General features: G+C 44.1%; 1 protein-coding gene across 1 annotated transcript in view; it reads left to right on the top strand.

Moving 5' to 3' along the window:
* GNG13 (G protein subunit gamma 13) overlaps positions 1–21,087 on the top strand; it is a 108,470-nt gene that overhangs the window by 28,056 nt on the left and 59,327 nt on the right. The window lies entirely within an intron of this gene.

Below are 21,087 nucleotides of genomic sequence, written 5' to 3'. Positions count from 1 at the left end.
GCAGATGGACAGCATGTGAAATCAAAAAACAGGATGAAATTCCTATAAATAGCGGCATATGTCAACATACATTTGTAGTATAATGCTAATATTTACCAGTAAAAGTAGTGATATGTAATAATTGGCAGCTTGAAATAGCTGAAACACGACAGACATCAAAGTATGACTACGCGTCTATCAGTTAAATAAATAAGGAAATGTACAGTTTTACAGCTTCATTTATCTGCAAAACCCAAAATAAATACGGACAAATACAGGTAAAATGGCCAAAAAATAAATATGGATAAATACAGCAGGAAATGTTAAAAAAATGAATACTATAAAACCGGGAGCCCTAATTATGACTCCGGCCCACGCATTCCGGGGCCCCACTCTCCTTCCACAAATTTTAATGATAGGTAGTTAGACAGACGGACGGGTAGGTTGGTAGGTAGGCTAGTAGGTTGGTAGAGTGGGAGGTTAGTTAGCCAACCTCTAGTTGGCGCTCAGTGACCTTGACTGACAGCATTCCAAGCCTATCTTTTACACATGTCCTTTGTCGAAGGTCACAGATGTGCATATTGCATTCTTCATCAGGATCCTGATAGGATATAAAATCTGCCAAAGAACAATAACCTGTGTGCCCTAGCTGGGCTTCTGAATGCCACTGGAGTCATTGAATGTAGCCACGTGGACACCTAGAACATGGAAACCTTGCTTCCAAAACACAAAGCCACAGTCCAATATGAAAAGCCACAAAGCTCATGTTTGCTCACAGACACACAAAACATAAACAGAGAGTCCTCAGTGAGCACAACAGACAGTGGCCATTTTACTTCCATTGATAATGAGAGCATCATCAGTGCAATATGTCAGAAATACTAAATGGCTTATTTATCAGCCCCTGCATCACTTTTGCTCCACCGGTGCGTCACTTTTTGTTGTAAAAAAAATGCAACATGTTTGCGCATATTAATTAAAAAACGCATCTAGGTAGATGCGTCACTTCGTAAACCCCTTCGCTACATTATACCTGGCGCAGGTGGGTGTACCCCCGCAAGAAAGGGCCGTAGGAGTGGCGCTGTGAAATCTATGAGATTTTGCTCCGCCACTTCAAGGACGCCAATGCGTCAAAACCCGTACGCCTGCCTCATGGCAGGCGTAAGGGTGACGCAGGCACTTTCCCGTTGGGCTTGCCCCATGTGAAACGAACATTGCTGGAGTTGCGTCAGGCTTCCAACACAGCTCCAGCAATGCGCCACTTTTTGCGCTGGCTGATACATCAGTTATAGTGACGTATCTGTCTCTCCTTGCAACATGATGCGTCATATTATAAATATGACGCATCATTGGTGTCGCAAGGAGGGTGCACTGAGAAGTAAAGCATTGTTGCTTTCACACAGCGATGCACCACTTCAGGTAAATGAGGCCCTAAGACCCTTTTAACATGCAGAGCAGATAGGAAAGTTTTCCAATGCATGGATTATAACATGAAGCACATTGGTTGGACCAGGAGTGATGTGGAGCCATGGTAACCCGTCTCACTCTCCTCCAGAGCAGGACTACTATACAGTATCACATTTTGATTTCGAGGAGTTTTATATAGCGCAAAGTCGACCTGATGGTATCAGAGTGCTTTAGGCACATGGAGATTAAGTGATTTTCCCAGAATAACTGGATGTTGAGTGTCGTTGCCGAGACTCGGTTCCCCAGCTTCGAGGTCGACTGCTCTAGCCCTTAGGCCACATCCTCTCCCCACATGGGCTAAAGCAACCAATACGCTCTGCTCCATTGGCCTGTGAACATAGGGGTTTAGCCAATCAGTCACAATCCCCTTGTTACTTCCTGCAGGAAAGGACATCACATAACATACTTTCCTGATCCAGCAAATTCTAGCAAGTGAAGCTCTGACCACTGGTCAGACATATTACATAAACACTTGCTCAATAAGCTCTTTCATATGCACTGGGGACATCATTTTTTTAAAACAGATTTTATTGTTTTTTCGGGGTAAAAAAAGACACATATTAGCACATGAATTGACATTCACAGTAGTTGTAAATCTCAGGAAATGCATACCTCATCACCTCCTGGTTCAGTGCATAAAATAATATACCACAAACATACATAAGCAGGAATTCAAAGGCCGATCTTAAACTGTATGACCCATCCGTACCCAGGATAACCAAATCCTTAGAGAATCCAAAAGACAATAAAAGAGAGGAAGGAAAAGGGAAAAAACAGCAACTTACCTCCCACCCTAACCACAACTTGTTTTTTGTGTGATGCAAGTGGTCAGAGTGTAGTGATACGTAGGGAGGCCAGGAGGAGAACCCTATGAGGAGGGTCATATAGATACGCAGCCCCATTGAGTGGGAAAATCCTCTTGGCTATGCGCTGCAGTCCAAGTGGGATGTCGGGGGCAGGATCCGGGAAGTGTATTGGGAGATCCTGTCCCATTCCCAAGGAGTGCTTAACCCTCGTTGTCTGGATCCTAAAGGATTCTAGAAAGACATCCCACACCGTAGCGAAGGGCTGATTCTTGGGCCTGCGGTATTCTTCCCTATGCCAGGCCTGCCCTTCAGCTGTGCTCCAATGTATAGCTTCCTCGTGCCAGCTAGTCATCGTTTCCATCTCCTGGTGATCTAAAGCTCCACAAATCAGGAGAGGATTTTGGAGGTCTTGGGATGTGGGCACGAACCCAGCCAACAGTGTTGCATGGAGCTCCAGTGGGGGACCTTCGCCACATTTGCCAGTGCAGTGTGTACTTTTGCCTAATAATTTTGCAGAGGGGCATGACCAAAGCATGTGTTTTAGATTCGCCGGGTTGGTAAGGCACCTGGGTCAATCCAAGGATGCAGTGGGGGAAATCTTGTGTATCTTAAGTGTCTTAAAATATGATCTGTGCAACAATAAAAATTGGATGAATTTGAACTGATAATTATGGTGGGGTATTCGAGGAGAAAGCGCCATTCCTTGTTGTGTAGAGCATGACCTAAGTCTTCTTCCCACCGAGCCGGGAGGGGAGCTAAGGAAATGTGCAGATGTGTATGCAAGCCTTTGTAAAGCCACTCCACTAGATGACAAACAGCGCCCTTCTTGTACACCACTTGCGTGAAAGAATATGTCTCTGGTTCCACCTTCATTGGCGCACAGTGCATACAAATGTAAAGAGAAATGTTGGCGTGGTAGAGGAAGAGTGAGTCTGGAAAGCGGTGTGCTTGAATAAAGTCTTGGTGTGTTTGAAGCCCTCAGTCCAGAAACACGTCTCCAATCGTTTGGCTACCCACTGTTTCCCAAGGCTCTAAGCCAGCAGCTGTGAGGGAACCTATAGGCATGTTTGGTTTTGCTAATAACTTTGGCGCCATGTAATGAATCTTCATGAAATTTTCAAAACAAGTGTGCCAGTCACTTCAGCTGCTGTCTGGAAAGCGGGGGCAGAAAAAAAGGGGGAGTCCCAAAATGCGTTTCCCCCCATGCAATTTCCCATAGGGAATGTAGACAAGACAACTGCCCGAACCGCTATACAGAATTACACCAATTTGGGCAAAAAGCTAGATCTTGGCCCAGAAAGAGTGCGATTTGTAATGTGGTGTAAATCTGTTCAGTAGTTTTGGAGTTATCAAAGTATAAAGGTTTATGTACATCTAGAGATGTGGATCCACCATGGATCCGGTCAGATTTGTGGATCCACGTGTCAAAAGCAATGCCGTGATTGGCTGGTCGCAACCTGAAAGGAAAGTTGCGCCCACCATTTTATCGGGACATGGTTCCTAGGGGAGAAAATAAAATGTAAACATGATAGAAGTCAGGGTAGAGGTACCCTGATGGAGGGGTTTGTGAGGGACCCCTCATGGCAAATAATTGTCCAGAAACATTTTTTTTTTGGGTGCACGAGGAGTCTGGTGGCTCCATGGATACAGACCCTAATTAAGAAAAACACATACACCCACTCACAGACCCACACACTCATACAGTCACTTACACACAGATACAACCACTCACACAGCTACTCACACACACAGACCCACAAAACCACTCACACACCCACTTACGGACCCACACAGCCCCTCATACACCCACTCACATAACCACTTACCCACACAACCACTCACACACCCGTACAGCCTCTCACACACCCACTTACAGACCTACAAAATCACTCACACAGCCACTCACACACCCAGGCAGCCACTCCCACACTCACTTGCACACCCACACACAGCCACTCACACACCCATTAGCCACTCACAAAGCCTCCCACACACCCACCCACAGGCAGTTATACACTCATAGAAATTGCAATAACATATGTTTGTATTAAATGGGTTGTTGTTGTTGTAGTATTGAATGTGTGCAATATAGCCAGCAGATCCATTATTTGTCCAAGGATTTGTGACCGATCCACTGATCCATAAAATTAATTTAAAAAAGAAAAGATGGTGCATTCCATTTATAGAAAGACTACATAAGTGGCCTTACCATAATTTGTAAGTTTTTAGTTTTCAAATACATAATAAGAATGAATGTGTGAATACAAAGCATTTATAAACTTGTGAAAATGTATATTGTTAAATTGGACTTATGGGTCAAATATAATTTATATTAAAAACAAACTGGTAAAATTCACTCAAAAGCCTAAGGTTACAGGGACTATATAGTTAGAAATTGCATTAAAAACCGTAGATATTCACTTGAAAAAAACAACAGTTACAGGGACGTTATAGTTAGGTTCCGATTTTTTTACACACACAAAACCATTGAAATTCAGCAGTTATAATTATCTCAAGTAGCTATAATTCGTACCATAAGGTAATATAACTAACGCCCTCACCATGCACTGCTATTTACCCCACATATTACATCAGTCGGGACATCTTCTATGAAATCAGTGATAATATCACTCCAACATTTGCAGTGAATTTATTGATGAGAAAACTGTGCATGGCAGGGACGCGAGTTATAGTTACATATGATAACTATAACTGCTGAAATATCTTTGGTTTTGTGTGTATAACCGCTGAAGCAAACTATAATGTCCCTGTAACCTTTGTTATTTTCAGTGAGATATATATATATATATATATATATATATATATATATATATATATATATATATATATATATATATTCTCTCTCTCTCTCTCTCTCTCTCTCTCTCTCTCTCTCTCTCTCTCTCTCTCTCTCTCTCTCTCTCTCTCTCTCTCTCTCTCTCTCTCTCTCTCTCTCTCTCTCTCTCTCTCTCTCTCTCTCTCTCTCTCAAGTGTTATGGGGTGGGTAGAGTTATGGGGTGGGAATGGTACTTTGGGTTTAGGGCAGGATAAGGGTATTGGGTTGGAAGGGTATTTGTAGGGTTTAAAGATGGATAAGGGTATTGAGTTATTAGGGTATTTTTATGGTTTAGGAGTGGCTAGGGGTATTGAATTGTTAAGGTATTTTTAGGGTTTATGGGTAGATTAGAGGATTGGGTTGTAAAGATGTTTTTAGGGTTTAGGGGTGGGTATTGGGTGGAAAGGGTATATTTAGGGGTTAGTGGTGGATAAGGGTACTGGGTTGTAAGAGTATTTTTAGTCTTTAGGGATGGGTAAGGATATTGGTTTGTAAGGGTGTTTTTAGGGGAATAGGGTGGTAAGGGTATATTTAGGGCTTAGTTGTGGTAGGGAAATAGTGGTAAAGGTATTTAATAAAGGGGGCGTTTAGAGGGGTTTACCCCAGTAAAAAGAAAATAAATGTATTGAAAAAATGGGAGGTTTGGGGGTCCCCGCAGAAAGATATTTTTTAAAGTATATGTGCACCCTCCTGCACAAAAACAACCCTGCATTCAGCACAGGCCCTCTTTAACTGCAGTGCAAGGGTACACACTTTGGCGCTAGGCTGCCAAAACGATGCCAGCGCATGGAGAAAGGACAGGAATGCAACGTATTGCTTAAATACTGTGCATTCCTACCCTTTTACTTTGTCTTTGGACAGCCCAGCAAGGTCCCTTACGGCGCTGCCCTACACCAAACCCCTATAAAGGAGGCCATGAGTATTAAGAAGTATTTTCGAGTTAAGCTGTTGTTTTTTTGGGAGGAGGACTTTAGAAATCGTTATAAGATAAAATATGAACTCACACTGCTTAAAGAAGGATGTCCTCCAAGTAGTGCTTAATGAAAGAAACAATGATTATAAGTATCATCCTGACCTTCTAAAAAGTGAGACATTTACAGAAAAAAATCTATACGATTTGGGCCCAGAGGGGCTGGTGTGGATTGGAACACTTTTCAAGTGTACATTCCCAAATTGAATCTTCCATTGCGTAACATAAAAAGTGTATTTGTAGGTCACACATTCACCGGCAGGGGGGTTTTGCTTGGCATGGTATTCATTCCGTCGACCTTGGAAGGATGAAAGTCTGAGCAGATTTATGGGTGTTTGAAAACAGATCTATAAAGTGAATACATTAGCCCACTGAGCCACCAGATTCACCTTATTGCAACACCCACCAGGAGTTACTGAAACATAGCCTGGATGAGTCCATTGGACACACACTTTGTCGCTCTTGCTCATGACACCCTGGATCCAGGCACTTTGTTATGACAGAAGCCATCTTGATTTCTCAACTGCTTGATGGAGAAGAGCGCGGTGACGTAGCGATTTGCAATATTGTGAGGTACAAGAAATCACGTTATTAAAAGCTTCTGGTATCCTGCCTGGTGGCAGGGAATTCACCCGCTGGCGGAAACCGGAAACCAATAAAACAGAAAATTAAAAAATCCGCCTTTATTCAAACATGCGACCCTGTTACTAGTGGGAGGTAATCTAGATTCGGCCGGTAACCAGAGTTAATACCCGCCTTGAGAGTTCCCGCATCGGGATCCCAGGGTGTGGTCACGAGGGCTGTTTCACGAGGAGCCTGGAGATGGATCCCGCCCCCTGTCCTTATCTTTTGGTCTTCTATCCCACGCCTGTTGCGTGATGATGAGCATGGAATGCAGGTCGCCTGTGCGCTGACCTTGGTGCTGAAATGAGAAACTGCGAGCTTGAGGGTGTCCAGTCTAACGTGATGGAAATCTACGTATCTGAAATGACACGAGCAGGGAAAGCTGAATGTGAGAACCTAGGGCGCGCGGGCGCGCTCCCACACCTTTAAGAATGACAGCACCATTATGGATACTCCCATAAACAGCTCTATGACGTGGCTGCTTGCCATCTCTCCATGACCCACAGATAGAAATAAAACAAAACATTTCTGAAGTACCAGAAATGAAAGCCATTGGTGGGGTGGTTACCACGAGTTGTCCTCTTGAAGCTGCCAAACTCTCTCCTTCCCTTAAGTATTCTCATCACTAAGACTCATTCCTGTCAGGGTCAGTGTACTGTTAAGGCCACTGTAGGCGGCAGCCTTATGACGCCACCACAAGAGGGAGCTAGATTGCAACTTATGGCATCAAAAATGCCTTTGTTGCTACGGAGGCAGCGGTTTACTCCTCAGTTTTCGCATTAGGAATTCCACAAGGACAGATTATTTTGAATGTTCAATGTTAAGGGCGAGCTAATGTTGCCAGGGAAGTGCTGGCTTTATGTCTGCTTGATTTAGGAGACTCATATTTGAAGCTGCCTTCATTGCTCTTACGGTTGCTGAGCGCGTTTGCCTTGACTGCATGGCAGTGCATCTGGCTGACGTTAAGGACACTAGTAAAAACAAAGGAGTCTCCATCAATTATGAAGTGACTTTGTCAAAAATACAAGGATTAGTGTAAGTGTGTAGAATTGTATTACTTTATATGACTTTTTTTCTTTATATAGTCTAGCGTCTCGGAATATCAGATGGGCAATTTAAATTGAAATAAGACAAAAATACTTTGACATTTGAAGCACAAAAAAATCAGACAATATAAAGTAATATAATCATACCGACCAACTTTAATTCTTGCGTGTACCTTCTTAATTGGTGGCAGTGGCGGGACTTCTTATTTTGCACTATTTTCCTGATCCTTCCGCCAGGAGCCCGAACAGGATCCAACCCCGTCTTGTAGAAGGCAATGAAAACAAGTCGTTAATCGACAAGAAAGCCCTTTTCCGGTCCTCAACGATCCATTACACAGAGGCTTAACTGGACCCATTATCTGCAAACGTAAACACAGGAAAATATTAGCTACTCATGCAGAATGAAAACACTGACACGTGTTGTACTTCATTGCAGGAGGCAAAACATGTGTTAATTCATTTGAAAACGTGTTATAATGACTATAGGTATGTTTGGGTACAACATAAACGTCGTTTAAGCTAATACATGCACATTTTAGAGTGCAACAAAAATGGCCTTATCTAGCTATATATGCTACCCTCTATGACCCTTCTTTTTGCTACATTTTGTATGGGGTCGTGTGTAGCAAAAACAGAATCAATTTATTTACTGTTTTAAATGTCCACATGCGCAGAGCAACATTTCTTTGATTCACACGATGGCCAATGCAAACTGTAGTAAAGGAGGGCCCATGTTTCTAGACCTTAGTTTTCATTTCACAAATCAGAACATTCTACAATTTCTATGCCGAATTATACACTTTATAATAATGAACTGCAAAATGAAGTCTCCCGAAAGGAAGGATTCTTGTTTGGCGGACATGGTGCAATCAGGCTAAGACAATTGTGACACGTGATAGCCCTAATTTGATGCACATGCTGAACTGCAGTGCTACATAGGAACGAATGCAGCAAAGAGGCCAAGCAGGGAATGGGCAACGAGTATATGCACATGGGGAGCAAAGGCTTTCATCACCCACTGAAAGTGACGTCTTCACGGAGAGCAAAGGACTGAATGGGCGTTGATGTTCCAATATGCTCTCCAACTCTAACCTGATTTCCTCTGCAGAAGGGCAGTTACTCAGTGGACATAAAGCCAGAATCCAGCACTCTACTCTCTCGATGGGTCTGCAGGGGACAGACAGGGTGTGACAGAAGATGAATAGGTGGATTTTCGACTGCTCATTCCCTGTCTGATAAGACACACCAGCACTCCTACTGGGGCCCCAGCTTTACATTTTTCGACCCTGTTCCTTTTATTCTGCTGATTCTGTATGCAGGCAGGTTTTGAAATATTTACTTTAAAGACCACTGGCCCCATCTGCTCCTCCATTTTCCTGCCTGCTCATGAAGTAGCCGTACATGGTCCCCTGTTTTCCTTTTGTGTTCTCTGAGCTATTGTTCCATGCATCCTAATATGGGATATATTTTCTGAATAATTTAATTTACTGTTTCTCCACCGCGCCTGCTGAGAGGCACTGAGTGACCATCACAGAGTGGCATGAGGGATTCCCTTGCAGGTGGATGAGTGTCATCCAGACGCCATGGGATCATTCCGTGGTCATCCATGCAGAGCACACAGGCACAACTATATTAGTCTTCGGGGCCTCTGCACACATGCAAGACTTAGGAAAGTAGGCACAGAGTGACACCTGATTCTTCCCAGTGGCTGGCCAACCAGGCTCCTTGTCTGTGGCTCCCCAAAGCAGAAGCTTCTCTCTCACTTAGAATAATTCTCATCGGCTAGTCAATGTAAGGCCTGTTGGTATATGTCAAGGAATTCTCTCCCCCCCCCCCCCCAAAGGTCACACATAGGATCAGCCTATTTATGACAGCATCTTGCATGCTTTCAGTTCTAGGTACCATAACTGCCTCAGCACCAGGAACGTGACTGCCCGGTGCCCAGACCCGTTTGCAGGGTTGGTAATCTTACAGTGGTGACCCAGCATACTTGTCCACTTCCGCACTCGGCACTGATGGGTTCGCGTCACTCCATCATTCGAAGAGGTGAGGATCCAGACCTGCGCAGTGTGGTACCCATCCAATGACCCAAGAGATATGTCGCGCTTACCTGCCCTACTCCTGGGTTTACTTACTGGGCCCTCTCCAAAACCCAGGGGAGCCCTTTTCAGACACAGACCAATGGAAAAAAGAATTCCAAGGCGGTGATAAGCACCGACCCACTGATGTGTGTACAAATGTTCTCAGCATCTTTAGAAATTCTGGTTCAGCCAGACCAAGCCAATCATACTCTTACTTTGATCTCATTGACAGCCCTGCTTCTGCCCCAACATTCCAACAAGCCTCCCACCAATAACGAGGGAATGCCCCTCGGGTGTACCGCCCCCACTAAGCCTTATATAGCACTGGTATCTAAAAGGGAGATCAGAGCCATGTGCCAAGGTCACTCATCCACCTGAGAATGGCATTTACACCCGTGACATAATCACAACACTGCCCTGATATTTCCCTTCCTGCCGAACTACTCCATGGTTTCTCTTCCTGTTTAGCTACTCTATGGTTTCCCTTCGTGTTTAGCTACTCTATGGTTTCCTTTCCTGACTAACTACTCTATGGTTTCCCTTTCGTGTACCTCCACATTGCTATTTATTTCTATGGGTAGATGTTCTAAAATTTCTGCGCAGGTCTCGCTTTCTATTTTAATTTAGTTATATTAACTTTATAGGCGCTTTCACTAAAATGCCGAGCAAAAAATATAGGTTAGGAAATAAATATCCCAGGGTACCATACAGAAATTAGGAGATTTAAGAAGGGCGACGGTAACGACAAGCTTGAGCCAAATGAAATAGTCTTAAAAAGATTTAAAGATCTGCAGACTTAACAAGCAGTGAATGTGTAAGAGGGGAGACGATGGGAGAGCTTAGTGGCAAAGTAGTTAAAAGGAATGGTGCCAGGGGTAGGCTAGGATAGAGAGAGCCAAGAGGGCACAGATAAGCATGGGGTAAACCAATGGGTCTGCACTTGTCTAGCTGGTACGTTACCTATTTTATTTGTTTTGGCTGGCATATATAAAAAAACAAGAACCAAGAAACTAGTTGCTGCCTATACGTGGCGGCCATATACTTTTTAACAAAAAATTATTTAAAAAAAGAAACATTGCATGTCATTAGGTTGAAGCCAACCAGACAGCGCAGCCATCTGGTGTGCTAATGACTTATTGTGGGCATTCTGAAAGCTTCCCTGGGAATGCATTCTGCCCATTGCTAACCACTAGCTTTGTGGTTTGTAACTCACATTTGCTCACTTTCTATATGCTGTCTTTATTTGTTTTAGGCTGTCCAGCTTGAGTTTGTCTGTCTGGTGAAGCATTGTTTGTTTACTGTATCATTCAGAGTGCTTGTTTTCTGTAAACAGGCCTCCAAATCTTGTTGTTATCTTGTCACACTTGCTGTCCATTCAAAGACAGAGGGCAAAGGCTATGTCTTCCGAGGGTGCTGGGTGTTTACTTTTCTTTCTTTGATTTTAAAGTGCGAGAATTTATGTGAGAATCTTGCTGTGACACAAATGTTTTTTTCTAGCACACCACAAAAATCAACTGTGCTGATATTCCAAAATATATCAGAACAAGGAAAGCACAATTAGGTTTATTTTTTTTGTAATTCAGAAGTGTGAAGGAAACAAATATTTGAATATGATCAAAACACATCTGTACACTAGATGATGACATTTTCACACATTGTGTGCAATAAAACTGTATGTCTGTGCAAACGTGATGATCATTTCAAATGAAAATGTGTTGTCTGTAATGGAAGTACGCTACCACACCATGCATACTCCACATGTCACCACTGCACTCTATAACACTGTACCTCACTCTATGCCGCTCCACTCTACAACATGCCACTCCATTCTAGGATACTCCATGTCACTCCATTCTACAACATGCCACTCCAGCCCCCTCCACTATAAGACTCTCTACGACATGTAACGCCACTCCACTCTTTGCCCCTCCTCTCTATTCTTCTCCACTCTACACCTCTTTACTCTACCCCCAATCTACCCATTCTACTCTGCCCCACTCCAATCTACCCCACTTCACTCCAATCTACCCAAATATACTCCAATCTACCCAAATCCTTTCCACTCCAATCCACTTCAAACTACCCTACTCCCTTCACTACAATTTACCCTAATCTACCCCTATCCAGTTCAGTCTACCCTGCCAATTCCACTCCACTCTACCCCACTCCACTTCAATCTACTCCAGTCTACTCCACTCCTCGATACACAACTCCACCCTTCCCCACTTAATCTACCCCAATCTACCCCACTCAACTCCAGTCTACCCCACTCCACTCTAATCTATTTTACTCCACACCAATCCACTCAATCTACCACAATCTACCCTACTGCACTCCAATAGACCCCACTCCACTCCAATATACCCTAATCCACCCCTCTCTAATATACCCCAATCCAACCAGTCCTCTTAAATCTACCCCAATCTCTCTAATTCCATTCCAATCTACCCCACAACAATCTACACCACTCCAATGCATCACTATCTATCCCACTCCACTCCGATCTACCCCACTCCATTATGCTCAAACTACCCCATTACAATCTACCCTGCTCCCCTCACCCACAATCTACCCCAATCTACTCCATTCTACCCCAATCTACTCCAGTTTACCCCGTTCTACTCCAATCCACCCCACTCCACTATAACCCAATCTACACCACTCTATTCCAGTCTACACTACTCTACCCAACCTACCCCACTCCAATCTACCCCAATCCTTTTCACTCCAATTGATGCCACTCCATTCTACCCCAATCTACTCTCCTCCACTTCATTCTACCCCACTCCACTCTACCTTACTCCACTCCAATCTACCACAATCTGCATCACTCCAGTCCACCCCCACTCAACTCTACTCCAATTTACCCCACTCAACTGCAATATCTAATCTACCCACTCCACTCCAATCTACCCCACTTTGCTCTACCCCACAGTCTACCACAATCTACCCTCCTCCAGTCTTCCCCAATGTACCCCACTCCACCACAATCTACCTCACTCTACTCCAATCAACCCCATTCCAACCCCCAATCTACTCCACTCCAGTCTACCCCACTCCACCCTACACCAATCTACCCACTCCACTTCATTCCAATCTACCCTCCCCACTAAAATCCACCCATTCCACTCCAATCTACCTCACCCCATTTCACTCCTATCCACCCCCACTCTAATCTACCCCACTCCACTTCAATCTACTTCACTCTTCCCTAGTCTACCCACTCCACCCTAATCTATCCCAGTCACCCCACTCCAATCTACCCCACTCTGCCCGCTCCACTCTATCCCAGTCTACCCACCCCACCCCACTCCACACCACCCCATGCAACTAACTTTTTGCCATGCTGAACAGCAGACACAGTGGTGTACAGCATGGCAAAAACACATTGCCAAAACCATTTGCTCTTGCATCGGCAAGACCTATTGGCTTTGCCCCTGCTTGTTTTAAAATATGGGTATCAGTGCTTCCTACCAGGCAGCTGTAGTTAGAACATAAATTGAAACCCATGTTCGTTTTAGTTCACGTCACTCTAAAATATTACTCTTAGAAGAGAAAAGAAAAGTTGCTCTGCATGATCCCTGCAACCTGATAAAATAGCTAACCCATAGTTGACAAAAAAGAAAAAAAGGGTAACGCATATAAAGTAAAAAGCATTGGAAAAGTAAAGTAATGGCCCGCCTGCAGTAGCACTGATGTGAACATCTTTTTAGACAGATGTGTTAAAAAAAAATGACATCACTCACAGTGGCTGAAGTGGCTGACCACTGCCCCATGCCACATTCAAAGTTGAAGAAAGCACCATGTGAATGACAATTGGACAGGCCACTGGATAAAGAGGCTAACCAAAGACCCTCTGCATATATGTGTATGTATGTGTGCCTATTTAAAAAAAAATGTTGAGTTCTTAATTACTTAATTCTAGGGTTTCTAGGTCAAACCTCATTAACCATGAACTGCGAGTAAGTTGATTAGAACATTAGGGTCCTCACTCTGAGTGGGATGCAGAGGGCACCTTGTACACAGTGCCCTCACAGGAAGGCACATTGATAAGTTTCTCCAAATTCAAAGTGAGTGCCGAGGCACATAAAGCATCTATGAGTTCATAATGTGATGGTTAAAATGCCCTCAAAAGTGATGCGACAAAGCCATGGCAGTGACAATCAAGCCATTCTGTGATAGATATTGAGACATGAGGACCCCCCCTTCACCTATCATGGTCCCCCTATCTTCCTCTGCCAAGTCCCCATTAAAGAGTACCATCCATTATATGTCTCTGTTCAGCTTACTTTAATGATGACCCTCAATTCTACAATGTGAACCTCACTTCCTCATCACTCTCCCTGATACTTCCTGTTTCCTGCTTGCAGGGGCTCACCTTCGAGCTCTCCCCCACTTCTTTTCTGATGGTTGCTAACTCACACTCAGTGCTTAATTTGAACAACAAATAATGCCAAGTGTCAGGTGTTGCTCAATGCCTAGGCTGCCTTTTTTTATTCCACCACCTTGTCTTTTGCAGGTCCTTTTTTAGGGTTGAGCTTGCGAGAGCATGCGCTAGCACATGCATCTCGCTTGCAAGACACTCTTGTATACAGAAAAGGACTTGGAGCCCGCTCGTTGCTTACCATTTGTTGGCTTTCCTGGCATTCGTCTTTAATAATAATAATAATAATCCACATTTGTAAAGGCACAATCACCCGTAAGGGTCTCTAGGCGCTGGGGGCCGTTGGGAAGATTAAGCAAGCTATTGCCCAGAGTCACATGGTGCTGGGCTAATCTGCCGCCGGTGCCGGGGATCGAACCGTGATCCCCAGATTCCGGAGTCAGTCGCCCTAGCCGTGGCGCCACAACAACCTCATAATTTGTCACGGCAGGTCTAACATCATTTCCGTTCCTCTCGAGCAGGGGCCAGGGGCCAAGCAGTGGTTGATTCAACTTATTCAGTGCCCACCCACTGCTCCCGACGTGACTGAGGTACTATTTTGTTCTTTTTAACTTATAGTGCCCTGCAAACAGAAAGCGTGTGACTGGCAGAAACGTGACCAGAAGGACAAACAAAATTGCACAGAATTATGTTCTATAGTTAACTTTCTTTTATTTTGCCAAGTCTCTTGGTGCACTTTGCACTCATGTTTTCTTTTGTTTTTGATCATTGGGCGCTGTTCTAAAAAAACTTGGATTATGTTATTGCAAAGCGACATTGTTTCTTTCTTATGTGTAATTTCTGGAATTATCATTTAACACATAATCATGCAGTACATCCCAATCCACCCCACTCCAATTCACCCTACTTCACCCCACTCCAATCCACTCCAATCCACTCCAATCCACTCCAATCCACTCCAATCCACTCCACACCAATCCGCACCACTCAATCCAATATACCACAGACCAATCCAATCCATCCCAATCCAATTCACTCCACCACACTCTAATCCTCCCAACCCACCTCACTCCAATCTGCCCACTCCAATCCAAAACAATTTTCCCCACTCCAATCTAAAACAATATGGGGCATATTATCAAGGGGGTTTATCTCCGCTTTTTTGGCTTTTAATATCAAGGCTCCTAAGCGATAAAAATCGTCGCTACACGGCGATAAAATTATTGCCGCTAAGCCAACCTAGCGATAATTATCGCTAGTTGTTGGTAATATGCCCCTATGTTCCTTCCAGTCTGCCTCACTCCAGTCCAAAACCACCTGCCCCACACCAACCTGCCCCCACTCCAATCCAAACAAATCTGTCCCACTCCAATCCAAAACAATCTGCCCACTCCAATCCAAAACAATCTGCCCACTCCAATCCAAAACAATCTGCCCACTCCAATCCAAAACAATCTGCCCACTCCAATCCAAAACAATCTGCCCACTCCAATCCAAAACAATCTGCCCACTCCAATCCAAAACAATCTGCCCACTCCAATCCATCTCACTCCAATTTGACCGACTCCAATAAAAAAAATCTGCACCGCTCCAATACATCCTACTCCAATGTGCCTCACTTCAATACAAAGCAATCTGTCCCACTCCATCCACCCCACTCCAATGTGCCCCACTCCAATCCATAACAATCTGCCCACTCCAATCCAAAACAATCTGCCACACTCCAATCCAAAACAATCCGCCCTACTCCAGACTGATCCACCTTGCCCCAATCCATCTATTCCATCCCAATTAACCCCACTCCAAGGCAACACAATCTACCCCTCCCAACTCTAATCCAATCCACCTCACACCAATCCGATCCAGCCCAATCCAATATACCCCACTCCAATCCTATCCACTTCACCCCAATCCAAACCACCCCACTCCAATCCACCTCAATCCACCCCACTCCAATCCAAAAAGCATGCCTTACACCAATCTGCCCCACTGCAATCAACCCCAATCCACCCACTCCAATCCAATACAATATGTCTCACTCGAAGCCAAAACAGTCTGCCATACTCCACTCCAAAACAGTCTGCCACACTCCAATCCAAAACAATCCTCCTCACTCCAATCCATAACAATCCTCCTCACTCCAATCCATAACAATCTTCCCCACTCCAAAACAATCTGCCCCAGCATAATTTGCCCCACTCCAATCCAAAACAATGTTCCCCACCCCAATCAGCCGTACACTAATCCAAAACAATCTGCCCCGCTCCAATTCACCCCATTCCAATCCACTCCACCCCATCCCATCCACCTTTCCTCAATCCAATCCCCCCTACTCTAATCCAATCGGATCCACACCCCACCAATCCAATCCACCCTAATCTAGCCAAATCCAATCTTCCCCACTGGAATACACACCACACCACCACACCCCAATCCAATTCACTCTATCCCAGTCAATCCACCTCAATCCAATCCACCCCACTGCAATCCAATCTACCCCACTCCAATCCACCCCATGACAATCCAATCCACCCTACTCCATTTCAAACCACTCAACTCCATTACACCCTACCCCACTCCATTCCACACCACTCTAGTCAATCCCACTATAATCCAATCCACCCTACTCCAAACCACCCTACTCCAAACCACCCCAATCCAATCCACCCCACCCCAATCAAATCCACCCACCACACCCCATTTCATTCCACCACACTCCAATCGAATCCACCCCATCCAGTCCACCCCACTAAAATCCATCCCACTCCACTGCAGTCCAAACCACCCCACCCTACTCCTATCCACCCCACTCTACCACAATCCAATCTACCCCACCCCAGTTCAGTCCATCCCACTCGGTTCAATCTATCCAGCCCACCACACTCCAATCACCCCTACTCCAACCCACCCCAACCCAATTCACCCCCTTCAGTCCAGTCCAATCCACCGCCTCCATTCTAATTCACCCCACTCTAGACCTCTTTGCTCTAATCCAATTCACCCAACCCAATCCAATACACCCCAATCCAGTCCACCTCACCCCATTTCAATCCACCCCAATTCACTCTTCACCATTGCACTCTGACACTGCACTCTACGACACTCTCTGCCACTAAACCATTGAACTCTACTCCCCTCTACTCAACTCTGACACTCTACCCCCCTACTCCACTCCAACAAATACAATCTATGACACTCTAGTCTCCCCACTCCACGCCACTATCTTTTAGCCATGCTGAACAGCAGTCACACTGGTGTACACTATGGCAAAACCACATTGCCAAAGCCAACAGCTCTTGTATAGGCGAGACCTATTTGCTTTGGCAATACTTATTCATTCATGCTTTCACTTTTTGTCACAGTTTTCCTATCTTTCTCTCTCTCCTCTGTTCACCTTTTTGTGCTATTGTTCTGATAAATATGTCCTGGTACCTAAAAATAGAGCACCAGTGCCCACCACACGCAACCACTGGCAGAGATGAAGCACCGCTCATCCCACTACCTGCCAAGGTGGCCTGATTTCTCATCAGGAAGCACCGTGCTGGGTGCAGCGGATGCTGCATGGACAGTATGTCTGAGCTGGGCCCGCGGCTTCAAAACCAGCGAGGACCCAGTAAATCAAATTAAAATAAAAGCTTTAGGAAGCCAGCCAAGAGAAGCAATAACAGGCAAAGAATGGAAAGTCAAGCAAAATCGAAACGGGCAGACAGTGACGTTCCTTCCAGATTGGCACTCAACAGTGGGTCAGAAGTTCAATCAGTAATTGGAAAGGCAGAGTAATCAAGATAAAAAAATAGCAAGACCTTGAATAAGGTTAGGACCTGAAAAGGCAATGACAGATTCATGCTGCATAGGCTGGAAACTGAAAATGACAAGTGTGGGATATGTTGTCTGATTTTTCAAGCATGTTTCTACCATTTGCAAAATAATAAGTACCGAAGCACACTCAAGAAGTCCATACAATTGAAAAAGTAATCCAAATGATAAAGTCCATCAAGTTCTTTTTTCCTTTTTTGTGAATTTTTTTATTCCATTTGTAGTTTCCACAATATCTGGTATATATTTTCAATTGCATAGACTTCTTGAGTGTGCTTCAGTACTTTGCATAGTTTTGATCAAGGACCGCGTCAGGTAGACACCCTAGGTGGCAGGGTTTTTTAGAACCATGATAGCACCTTTACCCCACACGGAAAGATATTGGGGCATATTATCAAGGGGGTTTATCTCCGCTTTTTTGGCTTTAAAAGCCAAGAAAGCGGAGATAAAATTATCTCCCTATTACCTAGCTGTCACTAACACCAGTTAGCGACAGCTAGTAGGAGATAGCGACCATCTTGGGCCCCGCTTTGCATGTCAGTGATATTTATCACTAATGACATGCAAAGTGGGCATGCCAAGATGTTAGCGACTGGAAACAGTCGCTAACATCGCTATCTCCCATTACCAACTTTTGGAGATATTCGCGCTAAGCGCGAATATCTCCAAAAGCTAACACCTGCCCTGAGCAGTTCTTAGCCATGTTATCCAATGGGAGGTGGATAACATGGCTAAGAGCATTAGCTCGCTAATGCATGAATATCGCTGACTTTTCAGCGATATTCATGCATTGCGGCCGATTTTTATCGCATTTGCGATAAACCTTGGTAATACCAAGGTTTAGCTGCGATAAAAATCGCCGCTGCGATAATTTTTTCACGCTAACCAAGCAATAGCGATAATTATCGCTATTGCTTGGTAATATGCCCCATTGTGCTTGATACAACATCCCTAACAAAGTGCTAATATTGGATGTGCAATTGTTGTGAGCATAGCCACCATTTGTGTTTTTATATGTTTCTACCATTTGCATGGCATCATAGAGCTTTTAGAATATGGCCATCCTTTCTGTTTTGGTTCTGAGGTTCTCATTAGTCAGAGGAAGTGTGTGTGAAATCAGAAAGGGTCAACAATGTCATGGCATTGGGATTACTGCCAGAGGAAAAAGAAGAACAAGCACTGGCAAAGATAATAGGGGTGCCTTTTTGTTTAGGGAAGTGTTTGGTAAGAGTTGGGTGATTTTGTTGTGTATTGCCTCCAGCTGTCCCGCAAAGAAAATCCCACAACACCTTGGGCTACAACAATAAGGAAGCTGGGAGTAGAGCCCCTATGATGAACAATCTATATTAGAAGAGTTAAACTCTATCCTCAAATAATAGTGTTATGAAAAGAAGTGAGAAGTTGAAGTTTACCCTATCATTTTTAAACTTAACACATATATCCAGCAAAATATTGCATAATGGCTACTTTTAACAAGAGGTCCGTATTTTTACTTAAGAAAACATATGTGTGCATACATCTTTGCATCTTGAAAATAAATTAACTCCATCAACATGCTGTCATGTCAGCAAAGTAAAACAAATGTATGTGCAAGGGCAATTAGTAAATAGTTCTGTCTCTTTATACCAGGTTTAGGTATACAAACAACTAGCACTGCTTGCACAAAAAGCCGTAAAACAGTAATTCAAATGTTGCATTGGTAACTTGAATACACCAAAGAGCAGACAATGATTCTACTGTAACAGCCCCATCATCAAAAACGAAATGGTAATACACATGGGACAATGTAAATAACTATGAAATACCATTGCCTTGACAAACTGTCCATACAGGAAATGGCAAACCATGAAAACCACTGGCTGAGGGGGATTAATGCAAAGCCTTCTCTCTCCCTCTGTACTCCCTATTGTACTTGTTTGAATAATTGATGACGTGAGGTCCAGACAGCTAAAGTTCTTTGCAGCCATACCTAAACATTAAAGTAAAAAGGAATCAGTCATGCATGGGTGATGAATTTGTGCTTTGGAAGGGCTGCTGTGAAGGAAGAGAACATGAATCAAGTGCTGGTTGTATAACAGTGAAGAAGACAATAAAAACCTCAAAATTATCAGCATGAAAAATAAGACTGGGAATGAAAGAGTCCGAAGATAGGGGAAATAGACCCTTCCCAAGGTTTGAAGAGTCAGCATCTGCTAGAGCTTCCCATGAAATACCCACTGTAGCATTGCTTCCGGGCCAGTGTGGAAGTCGGGTTTTCTTGGCACTAGTTCTGAAATTACCCTCTGGCAATAAGCCATTTCTCCTGGGAAAACATACTAAATTCAATTTGGGGAATATTCATGTTGTTAAAAATGCTCTTTACACTCCTCTGAGATCTCTACACAGTACTTTTTGTTAACTTCATAGCCATGGTGGGCACAAGAAGGAGGTAAGTAGCTCTTAATGTCCCCTTATTTTGAAATGTGCACCTAAACCAGAATTGCCTTGTCTGAATGTAAGCCAGACAGTAATTGGATAATAAGTATTTTTTTTATAATGCACCTCATACAATAATTATGCCTCTTCTAAGCACTATTTTAGATGTTACCCATGCCCAAGTTGATGGTGCTAAATAGACTGACCTCGAAAGCATGTACTGTTAAGTCTGTCTAGCATGACCTGCTGGTCCCCACATATTTCAGCCAGCAGCAGGCCTTTAACACGCGTGTGCTGATCTCCAGTGTGTTCTGTACCCTGCATGTCTGTGTAGAGAAGCCATTCCAAGGAAAGTGTGTCCGAACTGTAAGAACTAGAACAAACAATGAGCAATTCCAGTGGCTTCTGAAAGAGACCAGGCCCTGTGCAGTCCTTAATTTGTGCCGGTGGTTGTAAGGGTTGGGCGTGACACTCCTTTTTTCGGGACCAGGACTTATTTTTTTATCATTAGATTTGACCGAGAGCAAGAGAACGGAATGAAAAGAGAAAAGAGGAGGAGAAGGAAGCAAGCAGGGATGAAAACGAGAACATGAGATAGAGACAGGGAGTGTAGGATGGTGGAAATAGGAGGGGTTGGTTGGACTCAAGACTGCAGGTGCAGAA

The sequence above is a fragment of the Lissotriton vulgaris genome, chromosome 10 (assembly GCF_964263255.1).
Source record: "Lissotriton vulgaris chromosome 10, aLisVul1.2, whole genome shotgun sequence".
Lineage (NCBI taxonomy): Eukaryota > Metazoa > Chordata > Amphibia > Caudata > Salamandridae > Lissotriton > Lissotriton vulgaris.
The sequence above is the reverse complement of the archived record's forward strand: the minus strand, read 5'-3'. Positions and strand labels throughout refer to the sequence as shown.